Source organism: Lactuca saligna, chromosome 3 (genome assembly GCF_052625555.1).
Source record: "Lactuca saligna cultivar CGN05327 chromosome 3, ASM5262555v1, whole genome shotgun sequence".
Lineage (NCBI taxonomy): Eukaryota > Viridiplantae > Streptophyta > Magnoliopsida > Asterales > Asteraceae > Lactuca > Lactuca saligna.
This window is the reverse complement of record NC_136419.1, coordinates 133,810,169-133,827,540: the sequence shown is the minus strand read 5'-3', so window position 1 is coordinate 133,827,540 and position 17,372 is coordinate 133,810,169. Positions and strand designations below refer to the sequence as shown.

General features: G+C 39.8%; 2 long non-coding RNA genes across 2 annotated transcripts; both read right to left on the bottom strand.

The window, feature by feature from the left end:
* Window positions 1–8,982: 8,982 nt before the first annotated feature.
* LOC145033953 (uncharacterized) lies at window positions 8,983–10,368 on the bottom strand. The gene is made up of 2 exons (XR_013677798.1): window positions 10,095–10,368; window positions 8,983–9,145 (listed from the first exon to the last, which is right to left on the bottom strand). It is a non-coding gene; the product is annotated as an uncharacterized LOC145033953 (long non-coding RNA).
* A 5,232-nt stretch (window positions 10,369–15,600) lies between these two features.
* On the bottom strand, window positions 15,601–16,986 carry LOC145033952 (uncharacterized). Its single transcript, XR_013677797.1, has 2 exons — window positions 16,713–16,986; window positions 15,601–15,763 (listed from the first exon to the last, which is right to left on the bottom strand). It is a non-coding gene; the product is annotated as an uncharacterized LOC145033952 (long non-coding RNA).
* Between the last annotated feature and the right edge of the window lie 386 nt (window positions 16,987–17,372).

Sequence of the window (17,372 nt, the reverse complement as noted above, 5' to 3'; positions counted from 1 at the left end):
CTTACAGGTTAGAGTTGCTGGAGGAGCTTAGTCGGATACACAACACTTTCCACGTTTCGCAGCTGCGAAAGTGTGTTATGGATCAGGAGGCGGTGGTGTCATTGGATGATATTCGGGTCGATGAGTGCCTAAACTATGTGGAGACACCCGTGGACATACTAGAGAACAAGGAGAAGATACTAAGGAACACGGAAATACCTTTGGTGAAGGTACAATGGGAGCATCGGAAGGAATCCGAATAGACGTGGGAGGCAGAGGCAGAAATGCGAGAACATTATCTGGGAATATTCACCGCAGCAGACTTCGAGGACGAAGTCTAGTCCAGGTGGGGGAGAATTGTAACATCCCGATTCCAGGTATAAATTTAATTAAAGAATAATTGGTCTTATGACCTACTCGGCGAGTTGGTTGCCCTAATCGCCGAGTAGCAGTGGGAATGGAACGTGTGTTTATTGACCTACTCGGCGAGTCCACCAAGGGACTCGGCGAGTAGGAGATGGCAGATGAAACCCTAAATTATGGGGTTTTACACCCTATTTAAAGGATCATGGGCCTCCACCAGCCTCCCCTTATGCTTCTTGTCCCTCCCAAACCCTAAAACGTGTGTGTGTGTGTTCTTTGGTGTCAAGCTTGAAGGAGTAACCTTGGAAGGAAGCATTTGAAGAAGCAAGGAAAAGCAAGACCAGGAACTCGGGAAAGCTAAGGGATTACATCAGACATCACTCTCTGGAAGATAATAGGCTATTCCTTAAGCCCTTTTCACTTTGAACCTCCCTTAGATGGGTGTTATGAAGGACTCTCTATGTTTAAGCTAAGATCTGAAGTTTTAACTTCAGATCTGGACATCCCTTGACCTCTAGATCCATAAAGTTCCCAGATTGTGCAAGGTTGAAACCCTCCCAAGGTGTAAAATTCCATTAAAGAGCTTAGATTGATCATTTCGGGACTTTAGAGCCTTGCATGTAGGTAAAGATTGCAACTTTACGTAATAAGCGTGCCTTAGGAGCTTAGATATGTAATTTGGGGCCTTGCCATGGCTTAAAGAGCATCTGCATGGATTAAGATCTGCATGGACTCGGCGAGTCCGTTGAAGATGGCCATGAACTCGGTGAGTTGGATGAACTACTCGGCGAGTTCGTTAAAGATTGCCTTGAATTCGGCGAGTGTTAGAAAACTCGGCAAGTTGGCTCGGGTTTCTCACAAAATCATGGCCGCATATGAACTCGATGAGTTAACGACCTGCACTCGGCGAGTCGAGTCAACATAGACTATTAACTCTGACTGTGGACATTGACTTCGACCAAGGGGTTGACCAATTGAATTCTGTGGGTTTCTAGGATTGGGAGATTTATGAAAAAGGTTGTGTGGTACTTTTAGGTGGTGGAGTTCGTGTTGGACTCGGGAGTTGAGCTTTCTTATTTCTGACGACAGTTGCGAGGTGAGTTATCCTCACTATACTAAGGGGTCTAAGGCACCAAGGTCGGCCCATTGGATTTGATATCCTAGTAGTTATTGTTATGTTGAGTTTGAGTTAGTAATGCATGCCAGTTGATGTGCTAGTCGGGTAGATTTGTAGGACTGCCTATGATACTGATTGATTACCTGTATGTGCATTTATCTGTTACATGTTGACATGTTATGTGGGGTGGGTTGAGGTTGTACTACTCCGTGCGGTAGCCAACAAACCCGAGAGCATTCCAGATACTAGCTAAGGTCCCGGTAGGTATTCCAGACTCGTACTGAGGGCTCGATGGCATTCCAGATACGAGCTGAGGGCCCGGTAGGCATTCCAGACTCGTACTAAGGGCCCAAGGGTAGTCCAGCTTGTAAAGCTGTGGACCCAGTGCATGATGTTCTATTTTTGATTGATATAATATGCTAATGTTGATATTGCTATGTGGACTGTATGTGTATCGGTATTTTGGGGTAATTCACTAAGCTCTTGGGCTTACAGTTTCAGTTTATTGTTTTAGGTACCTCATGGGATCGCGGCAAGGCGAAGGCATGATCGTACAACTCCTCCTATTGTGTTATGTTTCTGGGAAAACTCTTATATAAATGTATTTTGAAAACAAAGTTGTAATGTTTTGATGAATTCGATGTGTTTTTGAAAATTTAAATTTTGGCTTAAATTTTGAGTGTTACAAGTTGGTATCAGAGCCTTGGTTGGAGTGAATTGGAGGAACATTCGTGTGAATCCAGTCTCAAATTGAGGAAAGATTTTCAAAATGGTTTTAAATGGTTATCAAAATAAGTAAAGGAGGATGCAGGGTGTATGATCAGCCGAAGCCAGTAAGTAGACCCCAAAATACCATACAGTTATTTAATATTGTGATATGTTAGAACAGCATGCTAGTACTAGGCTAGGGATCTTCAGGAATTGCATGATAGAATTGCCTGATTATATGATGCCTAATAGCCTAGGGATCCCTTATGTGAGATTGACATCATTACTGTAGTTGACTAATGTATGCATCACAGTTGTACCTAATTAAGATCTTATAGCCTGAGAATGTTTGATTTGGCCTTATGTTCTATTCTTGTTTGATTGGGAGCTTGGGGTAGGATTTGATATTCGAAAGTCTATCGGGTCCAGCGTTATGTATGGCTAGCATACATTAGTGTTGTAGGGTTGGTGGAAGTTTCACGAATAAGAGGGATTGAGTGAGACCGAGAGGTCAGTTGTGAGATATTGTGACATCCCCATTTTCACGGCCAGAAAAAACCAATTTGTTTATGCTTTGTTTTATAAAATCAGAGTAATCTTTTAAAGAAAACGGTTGCGGAATTTCTTCCCAAAACAAGATATGATAATAACTTATCAAAACATTTCTCAAAGAGAATGTATTTTCATTTAATAATAAAACCTCGGGATGTCATGTTCCGATACAGACATATAAGCATAAACAGAACTTACATTCAATTACACTAATGATTTACATCTCCTTTAATTTCTCAGTGCAAAGCAGCTTCGTATCGATACCTGTGATTCAATTAAACTGAATGGGTCAGGCTTGGGAGCCTGGTGAGCATATAGGGTTTTCAACCCACAATAATATAATTATTATATTCAATCATCAAACAATCAACCCAATTACCCATCCCCGTTATCTCCATTTATTTCTTAAGTACCTTCCCTAAGGAATTATCCTAAGCCTCATCTCCTACATCATATTTACCTCTCATCTCCTTACATCACATTTCCTTGTATGATTGTTCCTAAGGACTTTTTCCTAAGGATCATCGCATGAATACGTAGTCACAACATCGCCTGGACTAGTAAGTCATAATAAGGGTTAGACTATCATCGCATGAATACATAGCCACAACATCGCCTGGACTCGTAATTCATAGTAAGGGTTAGAGTATCATCGCATGAATACGTAGCCACAACATCGCCTGGACTCGTAATACATCACCTACAGGTTATGAGCCTGCTGGTGTTTCCACGGGGTCATCTAGAATAGTCCGTGGTCGCCATCTATACTCTGGTAGATGACTACATCGCCAAATTTCCACATCGTCGGTCAAGGTTATGGTATCTCCTCTCATCTCACATCACCTATTTATCATTACCTAATTATCATCACCTTTCTATCATCACCTATTTCTCATCACCTAATCATCATCCACTGTTTCTCATCACCTAATTATCCTCACCTTTCTCTTATCACATTCGTTCAACACACATCAACTATTTCATCTACCCATGTTCTACCCAACATATTTGTAGATATAAATTACATATATAGTTTAAATCATTTAACACCCATATAAAAACATCAATTTCAAGCCCATCCCATATAGACAATTAATATATAACACATAGCACGTATTTCATAGCTAATGCTTTATATTTATGTGTTTAGAAGAGAGTAACCGCACACTCACACATATAAACCACAATATATATATATATATACACATAACACGTATTTCGTATAAAATACTTCATAATTATGCGTTAGAAGAAAGTAACTACACACTCACACATATAAACAACAATAAAATTAATACACTCAAACCATACTTGTATTATTATCGTGTTTATGAAAGGTAGTATACACTCACTTGATCAGAAGATGATCGGATAGCACTACGACTTGCAGGATCTGGAAGATCTCCGCAAAAATCGAACTTCTCGCGGGCAGAGCTTCGGCTTGGAAACCGCACTTCTCGGGATCCTTGGGATCTCGGGACTTGCTTCGGGACTCGGGAATATTACCGGGGCTTTGGGGTACTTCTGGCACGCAAATCGATGCAAAACAGGAGAGAGAAGAGAGAAAATAGCAACCCTAAACGGTTGGCCCTTCAAATCTATTTATAGGGCAAATTTGGCCCTTGCCACGTCGTGGCAACCTTTTTCCACATTGTAGGCTTGGTCGTCACTGCATGCGTCATCCCAAGTTGCATTTGAGGGCCTCCTGGAGGTGTCAGGACACTTGCCACATCGTGGCACTGCTTGCCACGTCGTGGTCTCTGACAGTTTTGGGGTTTCGCGCCCCGAACTTCAGAAATTCATAACTTTCGCATACGAACTCTGTTTTTGACGTTCTTTATATCGCCGCGAAGGTGAGATTATGATCTACAACTCTCATTTAGACTCCATTGGCTAATTTTGACTTTATTTTTTAATATATTATAAGTATATTACTTATATATTATCTATAGTAGACCGGGACAGGAAAACTTCGTTCAAAATTCATAACTCCTTCATGTGAACTCCGTTTTCGTCTGTCTTTTTATCGTTGGACTACTATAGAATAAATCTTCAACTCTTGTTTAGATCACTAAGGATAGATATCTATCTACCTTAAGTTCACTATTTACGTCGCGCTGGGTTGTGCTGGTTCTGTCGCGAAACTTCGACAAGACATAACTTCTTCGTTATAACTCGGATTTTGGCGTTCTTTATATGCATGGAAACCTTGTGACATATACTACAACTTGGTTAAGATTAATCCTTCTAAATAATCTTCCATCAAAAAGTCATTTTTGATGCTTATCGTCTCTAAATTGACTAGCCCGAATCTGCGGGCGTTACAATTATCTCCCCCTTAGGATGATTACGTCTCGGAATCATCAACGAAATAGGATTCGTATACTGACTCCATAATTTATCTCTCCATCCTAAGTAATAACCTTGATGCTCAATCCTGCATCTACTCTTCGTACTATGTTGGACTTTCAATCAAAATCTTAAAGTTACAAAAGTAAATCCTTATCGTGGACTCCTTCTTCTTCTTAGGGTGAATACAATCAATTTATCTATTTTAACTAACTGATGGGTCGAGTCCCGATGACCTTTCATCGTAGTCGGACTCAATTTAATATGACCACTAGGGTCGGAATAACCATCATCCCACTAGCCATTACCGAAACAAGGGTAATGACAAACTTGAATAAAACAAAATCAATTACTAGCTTCTTGGTAACCTTGCGACTTTCCCTGATCCAAGTGTGAGTCCTGTGCTTCCGGTAGTATAGATCTCTACTACCATTCACACCTACTCATACTCGTCCCAAGTATTGTCTCGCAGTTAACCAAGTCACCATACATAAATCATATAATCATTCAATACACCAGATAACAAAACCAGGGTTTATATTAATTCTTGAAACTATTACAGAAAAGTTCAAGTTCACCCTATACTATGCCTCTAATAGGCTACATCATAAGTTACTATTCGCATTGTTACTTCGTAACTTGATCGTTGGATATAACATCCTCATCCTTGATTCGCTTCGTCAAGGATCATGTGGAATGCCCTTGGCTGTGGCGGTACATTTTTCTTTGCAGTTTTGTCCTTCTTTGGGCAGTTCTTCGAAATATGACCACCATCTCCACATTCGTAACACTTCCTATTGTCGAACGTACAATCTCTGGAATAGTGATCGATCCTACCACACTTATAGCAGGTTACTTCTCCATCGCATCTTCCGAAGTGCTTCTTCTTGCACTTTTCACACCACTTGGTTTCATCTTTTCCTCCGGATTTCGAGAGTTTGGTTTCTTTGTCGATCATTGAAGATCCCTCGTGTTTCCTTTTCCCTCCAACTTCAACTCTCTTTAGACCCTTTTCCCTTATTTGGGTCTCAACATTCTTGGCTGCCCAGATGGCGGCTTTCAGAGTGGTTGCTTGCTTGACTATCGGACCAAAGTCCGCTGGTAATCCATTGGCAAACTTGTTAACCTTGGAAAGTTCAGTTGGAATTAGGTATGGAATAAGCTTCATCTTCTCCGTAAAGCTTGTAGCATATTCAGTGACGCTCAATTTCCCCTTCTTTAAATTCTGGAACTCATTGTTGATTTCCAGAAGATCCTGCTCAGAGCAGTATTGCATTTTCATTTGCTCCACGAACTCTTCCCAAGACATCTTGCTAGCTTCCCCCTTGGGCATTGAACCAGCCAGTAACTTCCACCAGCTCAGTACTCCAGATTTTAACAGAGGGATTGCAAGAGCGGTCTTCTGTCTGTTGCTACACTCGCAACTTTCAAACATTGTCTCCATCTCGGAGATCCAGTCCATGACTTGCACCGGTGTCGGGCTCCCAGAAACACATGGTGGTTTGGATGCCATGAAATCCTTGTACTTGCATCCACGTCCCTCATTGTCTCCATCCTGATTGTTTCGGCGAACTATTGGTGGGTTGGCTTGACCAATGGTCCCATTATAGTTCCCTTCTTCCCACTGCCCCTCATTCAGCTTAGGTTGTTCAACTGGTATTAAGGGTTCACTCCTGTTGTTCAGCAACAATTGTCTCATTTCCTCCTTTTGTTCAGCCATCATGGCTTGAATCATGGTTCGCACTCCAGCCATTGTAATTTGTTCAGGTGTTGCTGCTACAACAGCCACTCGCTCAACCACAGGTGGTTGATTCCTATTTCCGTTCATGTTTCCAGCTCCACTCCTGGTTCTTGTCATTTTTGATCTATACACAGAATAAGGTGAAATTAGATCCTTATTCACAATAGATATTCAAATCATCCTTATCACTCCGAAACGTTTACATGCTAGTTCTAATATCGTAGACGTACGCTTAGAATCCTACACACATAAGGTTTCAAGATCCGGTCGGCAACAGACCATAGATACGAACAGATAATATCATATATGGCAACATATAACATTTAGCACATAAAAGCATTTTAGGCATCACTCCTAAAATAAACTAGTGCTTGTGTTAATTTAGGTGTACTACCTAACATATTTTAGACACACTCCTCACAATCATTACTTAGCATTCTAAGTTTAAGTCTAGAAATTTCCTACAATTTCCTAGTTCGCTTAAACTAATGCTCTGATACCAACTGTGACATCCCCATTTTCACGGCCAGAAAAAAACCAATTTGTTTATGCTTTGTTTTATAAAATCAGAGTAATATTTTAAAGAAAACGGTTGCGGAATTTGTTCCCAAAACAAGATATGATAATAACTTATCAAAACATTTCTCAAAGACAACGTATTTTCGTTTAATAATAAAACCTCGGGATGTTATGTTCCGATACAGACATATAAGCATAAACAGAACTTACATTCAATTACACTAATGATTTACATATCCTTTAATTTCTCAGTGCAAAGCAGCTTCGTATCGATACCTATGATTCAATTAAACTGAGTGGGTTAGGCTTGGGAGCCTGGTGAGCATACAGGGTTTTCAACCCACAATAATATAATTATTATATTCAATCATCAAACAATCAACCCAATTACCCATCCCCGTTATCTCCATTTATTTCTTAAGTACCTTCCCTAAGGAATTATCCTAAGGGTCATCTCCTACATCATATTTACCTCTCATCTCCTTACATCACATTTTCTTGTATGATTGTTCCTAAGGATCATCGCATGAATACGTAGTCACAACATCTCCTGGACTAGTAAGTCATAATAAGGGTTAGACTATCATCGCATGAATACATAGCCACAACATCGCTTGGACTCGTAATTCATAGTAAGGGTTAGAGTATCATCGCATGAATACGTAGCCACAACATCGCCTGGACTCGTAATTCATCACCTACAGGTTATGAGCCTGCTGGTGTTTCCACGGGGTCATCTAGAATAGTCTGTGGTCGCCATCTATACTCTGGTAGATGACTACATCGCCAAATTTCCACATCGCCGGTCAAGGTTATGGTATCTCCTCTCATCTCACATCACCTATTTATCATTACCTAATTATCATCACCTTTCTATCATCACCTATTTCTCATCACCTAATCATCATCAACTGTTTCTCATCACCTAATTATCCTCACCTTTCTCTTATCACATTCGTTCAACACACATCAACTATTTCATCTACCCATGTTCTACCCAACATATTTGTAGATATAAATTACATATATAGTTTAAATCATTTAACACGCATATAAAAACATCAATTTCAAGCCCATCCCATATAGACAATTAATATATAACACATAGCACGTATTTCATAGCTAATGCTTTATATTTATGTGTTTAGAAGAGAGTAACCGCACACTCACACATATAAACCACAATATATATACACATAACACGTATTTCGTATAAAATACTTCATAATTATGCGTTAGAAGAAAGTAACTACACACTCACACATATAAACAACAATAAACTTAATACACTAAAACCATACTTGTATTATTATCGTGTTTATGAAAGGTAGTATACACTCACTTGATCAGAAGATGATCGGACAGCACTACGACTTGCAGAAGTAGTATTCTTCGGTAGATCTGGAAGATCTCCGCAAAAATCGAACTTCTCGCGGGCAGAGCTTCAGCTCGGAAACCGCACTTCTCGGGATCTTCGGGATCTCGGGACTTGGTTCGGGACTCGGGAATATTACCGGGGCTTCGGGGTACTTCTGGCACGCAAATCGATGCAAAATGGGAGAGAGAAGAGAGAAAATATGTCACACCCCCAAACCAGAACGGCGGAAACGTTCGGGGGCGGAGGACGTCATGTTCAATATCATAACAGTTCATAGAAAGGAAAGTACACACCACCATATATAATAAGTTGCTAAATGTTTACATAGTTGTATTCATTACATGTTAAAAATAAAGGTACATAAACTTCAATTAGAATGAAGTAATTAATGCCAGCGCGTTAATCCCAAAAGTTGAATCCCAACCTGCTTAGCGATTTCCTGAGAATACAAGTTATTTCAAAGAAAAAGTGTCAACAATTAAGTTGGTGAGTCCATAAGTTGTTTAGAAAAATTGGATGCCATTCCAAAATAGGTGTATGTTTTCCAGTAAACGTAGTGCTTCAACATGTAAAGAGTTGTGATTTGTGGTGTTGAAAATGAATGCATTAGTTCCAGAAAATCCCATATATGTTTATAAGTTGTAAATGATTGCACCGGAAAAATCCCTTCTTTTCCTATTTTGTTTGTATGCAGGAAACACTTTTATTTTTCCTCGCACATAATACCAGTCTCTAAGACCGAAAATTGTAAGAAACCACGTTTCTCGTAAATGTGTCATAGTTTTATATATAATAAAACTACGTGAAGATCGAACCGGTTGGATGAAGAATAGTTTTAATAACCACTCGTTCATCATAACTTAATATCATAATAATTGTATATCCGATGAGTTTTTATAACCATACTAAACATAATATGCCTGTAACGACGTTCTTCAGGCGTCGCATTGCTATGACAACTGTCACCCCAAAAGACGGACTGTAGCTAACAGTCAGGGTGCGGGATCATGACTTCCCGTATAGATCTATACACATTTGACACGTTCTCGTCGCGGGAGATTCTGGTTATAAACAGGCCTTACTGCAGTACTTTCTAATAAAGAAAAGTAAAGTTGGAAGATGTGCGCGTCTCATGGATTCTCAATTTAGTATATATTAACATGATAGTTTTGTATGCAAAGTTTAACCTTTCACACAATGATTTGATAAACCGAAATCATAAGTTTTTAGAATGTATAAAATGTTTTAACAACGAAGATCATTATACTCCTCGTATAAGTCTAATGCACGATAATAACCGTATGTTTACTTGTATTCCCCCCCCTAAAAGAGTTGTAAAAGTATTTAAAGATGTATTTAAAGTGTGTTAAAAAGGGGTATGAACTCACTTGACAACTTGAAGATAGCGAGATGGAAAAACGGTAGAGTTTCGTCTCGGGAAATGGATTTTTCCTCGGAAATCTCGGGATTCCTCGGGAGAAAATCGACCTTCAGATCTTGCACGAAGTGACCAGGGCTTCGTGGTAGTACGAGCACGGAAAATGAGGAAATACGCAAGAAAAATGAGAGAGAATGAGCCCCCTTTTCGGAAGCCTTCGCATGCCCTTTTATAGGGAGGCTGGTCAGCCTTGGTACGCGAGTCTGATGGGACGGGTTCCTGGGTTCGCGGGTCGGATGGGACGTGTCGCTGGCACGCGGGTCGGATGGGACGTGTCGCTGGCACGCGGGTCGGATGGGACGTGTCCCTGGGTTCGTGCACTTCGCATTTTCATTCTTACACCCTTCGCATCCCTTCGCATTTATCACCTTCGCATTTATCACCTTCGCATTTATCTCTTTAGAATTTCTACAATTTCATCATTTATGACTCCCATTTGCGAAGTTGAGTATTGATTTCCAAAAATGCGAAACTTCAGGGACAATATTTGAAATCTTATGTTTTCTTCCCCAATTCGCATTCTACTGTGAAATACTTCGCATCTTCATTCTTACACCCTTCGCATCCCTTCGCATTTATCACTTTCGCATTTATCACCTTCGCATTTATCACTTCGCATTTATCTCTTTAGAATTTCTACAATTTCATCATTTATGACTCCCATTTGCGAAGTTGAGTATTGATTTCCAAAAATGCGAAACTTCAGGGACAATATTTGAAATCTTCTGTTTTCTTCCCCAATTCGCATTCTACTGTGAAATACTTCGCATCTTCATTCTTACACCCTTCGCATCCCTTCGCATTTATCACTTTCGCATTTATCACCTTCGCATTTATCACCTTCGCATTTATCTCTTTAGAATTTCTACAATTTCATCATTTATGACTCCCATTTGCGAATATTAACCCAATTGACTTCAAATGATGTCCGACTTGAGCGTTCTTTTCATGTATGGTTACGGTTTGACGATATCTATGACTTTCATTTAGACACCTAAGGTCAAAAAGTGTTTTGTTGAAACTTTGCGTTTTTACGTAACTTCGTATTGCCGGTTTTTGTCGGGAAACTTAGAATGGTCATAACTTCTTCGTTATAACTCGGATTTTAGTGTTCTTTATATGTATGAAAACCTTGTTACAATATCTACCACTTAGTATACTTAATTATGGTTTTATAAAATTTTAAATTTTGACCTAATTTTTGCTGTTGTTACATTATCCCCTCGTTAGAGAGAATTTCGTCCCGAAATTCGCATTTTGACTGGGACTCCAATTTTTGCAGGCAGGCGTGAGTGCTTATGGTCCATTTGTTCCTCTTGTTCCTTTATGAATCTAGATCCTAATGTGTGTATTTCAGCGGACTTTCATTACTCCACCTATCACTTCGACCGATCGGGATCGTGCGGTTTTGGTTTTATTTACTTATGTTCTTCTAACTGTTAGCATATTCACTCGATGAATTAGGGCAGCTATGTTTTGAAATTCATGGTTGGATTCACTGCTAGTTTTTGAGCTTGGATTTGACTTGTTGTAAGCGTGGTATTTCTAAATGATATGTTGGGTGTTTTGTGGACTGTGAAATTAATACACCTTGTACCCTACAAGTAGTGCCTCCAGATCTTCAGAGCGATTATCATTGCTCCTGACTCAAGATCATGTGTTGTATAGTTAGCTCCCTGTGTCTTAAGTTGTTTTGAGGTATAGGTAGTGACCTTTCCTCTTGTATAAGAACAAAACCAATTCGTACTGATTATGAAGTCAAAACCTTGTGGTTGATTAGGTGACGTGAAGATCTAAACTAAAGTATGATTGCTCATGACCTAAGGAAAAATGGTAGGTACTTTTGTTCTATCTGACTTTCTTGTCCCAATCGACAGAAAGGATACGCATTGGGCTTCTAAGTTTACTCGCATGGCAGCATGATCACTCGTAGTCTTCTTAAGTAGTCTCCATCTTGAAGTTCATCTTAGAACTCATACCTGGTTCATCAATTTCAGTTTTGCGTATACGAGTCGTATATAATTAAGATTGAAAAGGTAGTCGAATAAATGATTCTTCTTTAAGCTCACATCCCAACGAGGAAAAGAAGTTAGAGTGGAATCATCAATTCTAAACCTGTAGAACCTTGATTATATACTACCCTTATGTATACATTCTTCAACAATAGATCAACCGTATGGGTCTTTGGATTGAACTTGACGTGTTGTACGAGTGGTACTTCGGGGCGGTTTGTTGAATTTTTCTTCGGAAAGGATGAGAAACAATAACTAAGAGGTACTCCTGGAAAAGTGATCTAGAAGATAGGGACGTACGTGTGAAGTTGTTTTCGCGTCGATCAAATGGAATCTGATTGTATGATAATGTCGGAATCATACAAAAACTTTATAGACATTAGAATTAAACATAAGACGTTTACAGACAAAACACAACCGTGCAACCACGAACAGAGTTACAGTACTTTAGGTTTACCACTAGACTATTGCTGCGAATAAGATATACTACAAAAGACAAGTATACGCAGCACGAGAATTCATTTACTGACAGGATCTCGCAAAAGGTAAGACTCTAGTTGCACTAGTCCTAGATAGTTTATACGTCTGTTACAACGAAACACCTTAATTATATTAACGTGGTTCTTGAGCAGGCTCTCCTGCAGCTGTGATTCTGAGAATCTTCCCGTCTGCGCCAGAGTTCTGCGTTATCGGGCAATCCTTCTGGAGGTGTCCAATTTCACCGCATTGGTGACATATATGGACAGTACCCATATTGGTGGTGGAAGTGAAACGTCGGGTAGGAGTTATGGGAACGTAGGTTCTTTCCTTTTTCGAGCAATCTCTTTTATAGTGCCCATACTCACCACAGTGATGGCAAGTCGGATTTCCATCGGCGTTGGGCGGGTTGTTGATCGGTTTTGATAGACTCTTGCGGTAACGTTTGGTGTGCCTCTTTTTGTTGCAGTTTGAGCACTGCTTCCCCCGACAAGGTCCAAAGTGGTGATAATTACATTTGATGCAATTTGGGAGGTTTCCAGCATATTTTCGGGCTGGGTTAGGGACAACTGGTGTTTCTGAAGGGACGGTAGTAGGAGGTATAGATACCGTAGTTGTGGAGGTCGTTACTCGTGGTTGTTTCTTGTTCGTCCCTTTACGCGATTTGTCCTTCATCCTATCCCAAAACTTTCGTTTGTTTCTCTTTGTCTTGGAAATTGGGGTGTCATGGTAGCTTGTCGTTCGCTGTGGTACTTGATTGTTACTTGGATTGGAACTGTTGTTACTAATCCCGCTACCATTCGCATTGTTAGCATGAAGGTGGGTCAGAAAAGCTGACACAGCAGCCGAGACTGCAGCTTGAACGGTAGTTGCATCGATCTGGAGGGTTGGTGCTTGGTTGATGGGTTGTTCGTTTTTCTTTGGCGACATGATTCTGTAACATAAAAGGGTAAAGATTTGTAAGCGATTCTGGTTGACCCTGATGTACTTAGATTGTTCATGTTAAGAGTACCACGATGTTCTCAAAAGTTTGACCTACATCTCTATGATGCAGTCCTAGTACAGAATGAGAGTATGTTCGCGAAGGTTTGACCTACATCCCTATGATGCAGTCCTAGTAATGAATAGAGGTAAGTTCGTAGAATGTTCTCAAGACGTTTGTTGTACAAGTTGAGGTATCGTGGGTTGGTGAATAACGAGATCCAACCACTGAAAGAGACTTGGAAGTGTCTCTTGAAATAAATTACCTTAGTCCAATGACTTGACTAAAGTATGATTCAGATAGACTCCAATGAAAGTAAGATAAAAGTACTTGTATGAGGAATGATGCCAAAAGTTAGCCGGCTGTCAATATTTTTGATATTCACGATGTTAAAGATTCGGGAAAATGACCTTGTAAAGGTCTTACATCATATCCATAGAAGATAGTTCCTGACAGCATAAAGACCTAGCTAAAGTACTTACGGAACAAGATAATTTCATAGAAAATGCCACATCGGGCATAAACAGAAGAACACGATTTCTTTTTATAAGGGAAATAAAGTAAAGCGTCCACTACGGCGACGGTCATCCCTCTGGTGAACTCTTAGTTCAACCAATTGACGTTCCATGTCAAGTAGGTGTCTTTCGCACACCATCTGGCGTACTTGGAGCTCTTAGCCTTCGGCTCGTGATCCAGCTAGTGTTTGCAACAGGATTTCATGGTTTCTCTCTGATCTCTCGTGGGCATCTTCTAGATGAATGGTGTGGAGGGTATGCATCCTCGCATCGGTGACAACTTCGGCAATCTGATGTTGGGCTGACCTGCCTTGAATCTCATTTTGGGCCACTCTGCGGACCAAGATTGGCAAGACTATATCTGCTAAGTCCTCATTGCTCAAGTCGTAAAAACTTCGGTCGCCATTAAATAGCATAGGCTGATCTTGTCCTTGGCTCTATGGTTCCAAGCATTCCACCGAATCAGGCGTCGGGCCATGAAGAGTCGGACGAGGGTTAGGAATTGGAAAGGGAGCTGCTCGGGGTAGGTTCTCAAACTCTAGTTCGGATTTAGCATCGTAAGAAAAGCCTTCATCACGGTGGTCATCCCATAGGATGATCGTTCTATGGTTCTTCTCCAAACCAACCAGCTATAACTTCATTCGAAAGATACTGGTTGTCAAGGGGATGGAGTCCAACTGTGATTTCTATGCGAGAATTTAGGGTAAGTGGAAAATTATTAGACAAACTATCTAGATAATTATGTAGAAAACCTTCATCAGTTACATCGCTATTTGTGAAGTGCATACCAGCTATGTGTAATCTAAATATGATAGACCTTCGAATAAGTAACCTTAATTCCAAATTCACACAGAATAGGGGTAAGGCAAAATTATCATAGATTCTAAGTCTATAACATCCTAATTACATGCAGCCTTAGTGTATCCACTTAGCAACTATCAATTTAGTAATGAAGATCCCGTTTTAATTCTCAAGTATAAAGTAATCATAGTAACACCAAAATACACCTATAGTATTTTTAAATTTATTGTTAGGTTCTATTGTTCTCTTTGTGGTAGGGTTGGTAAGGTTTTAGCATTGTTGCAACCACACACTTAAACTTAGGCACATGCTAGTCAACTCTCGGATAATATAGGCGATCAGGCTATATCTTCCCAGTTTTGACCATATGTCTCTAAGCCCACTTGTGTTGTCCAACAATCGTAATTCTTTTGTATTGTCCTAGTGACACTGATTTTAGTATGAATGCAGCACGTATACCTACTTAAATATTTTACTATTTAAAGTATAGACTCTTGGTCAGAGTATTTTTAATCCCTTATGTATTTATAGTTAGTATATCTTTTATGGGTTGATATACTTAATTCACTATAAACAATGCTCTGATACCAATCTGTCACACCCCCAAACCAGAACGGCGGAAACGTTCGGGGGCGGAGGACGTCATGTTCAATATCATAACAGTTCATAGAAAGGAAAGTACACACCACCATATATAATAAGTTGCTAAATGTTTACATAGTTGTATTCATTACATGTTAAAAATAAAGGTACATAAACTTCAATTAGAATGAAGTAATTAATGCCAGCGCGTTAATCCCAAAAGTTGAATCCCAACCTGCTTAGCGATTTCCTGAGAATACAAGTTATTTCAAAGAAAAAGTGTCAACAATTAAGTTGGTGAGTCCATAAGTTGTTTAGAAAAATTGGATGCCATTCCAAAATAGGTGTATGTTTTCCAGTAAACGTAGTGCTTCAACATGTAAAGAGTTGTGATTTGTGGTGTTGAAAATGAATGCATTAGTTCCAGAAAATCCCATATATGTTTATAAGTTGTAAATGATTGCACCGGAAAAATCCCTTCTTTTCCTATTTTGTTTGTATGCAGGAAACACTTTTATTTTTCCTCGCACATAATACCAGTCTCTAAGACCGAAAATTGTAAGAAACCACGTTTCTCGTAAATGTGTCATAGTTTTATATATAATAAAACTACGTGAAGATCGAACCGGTTGGATGAAGAATAGTTTTAATAACCACTCGTTCATCATAACTTAATATCATAATAATTGTATATCCGATGAGTTTTTATAACCATACTAAACATAATATGCCTGTAACGACGTTCTTCAGGCGTCGCATTGCTATGACAACTGTCACCCCAAAAGACGGACTGTAGCTAACAGTCAGGGTGCGGGATCATGACTTCCCGTATAGATCTATACACATTTGACACGTTCTCGTCGCGGGAGATTCTGGTTATAAACAGGCCTTACTGCAGTACTTTCTAATAAAGAAAAGTAAAGTTGGAAGATGTGCGCGTCTCATGGATTCTCAATTTAGTATATATTAACATGATAGTTTTGTATGCAAAGTTTAACCTTTCACACAATGATTTGATAAACCGAAATCATAAGTTTTTAGAATGTATAAAATGTTTTAACAACGAAGATCATTATACTCCTCGTATAAGTCTAATGCACGATAATAACCGTATGTTTACTTGTATTCCCCCCCCTAAAAGAGTTGTAAAAGTATTTAAAGATGTATTTAAAGTGTGTTAAAAAGGGGTATGAACTCACTTGACAACTTGAAGATAGCGAGATGGAAAAACGGTAGAGTTTCGTCTCGGGAAATGGATTTTTCCTCGGAAATCTCGGGATTCCTCGGGAGAAAATCGACCTTCAGATCTTGCACGAAGTGACCAGGGCTTCGTGGTAGTACGAGCACGGAAAATGAGGAAATACGCAAGAAAAATGAGAGAGAATGAGCCCCCTTTTCGGAAGCCTTCGCATGCCCTTTTATAGGGAGGCTGGTCAGCCTTGGTACGCGAGTCTGATGGGACGGGTTCCTGGGTTCGCGGGTCGGATGGGACGTGTCGCTGGCACGCGGGTCGGATGGGACGTGTCGCTGGCACGCGGGTCGGATGGGACGTGTCCCTGGGTTCGTGCACTTCGCATTTTCATTCTTACACCCTTCGCATCCCTTCGCATTTATCACCTTCGCATTTATCACCTTCGCATTTATCTCTTTAGAATTTCTACAATTTCATCATTTATGACTCCCATTTGCGAAGTTGAGTATTGATTTCCAAAAATGCGAAACTTCAGGGACAATATTTGAAATCTTATGTTTTCTTCCCCAATTCGCATTCTACTGTGAAATACTTCGCATCTTCATTCTTACACCCTTCGCATCCCTTCGCATTTATCACTTTCGCATTTATCACCTTCGCATTTATC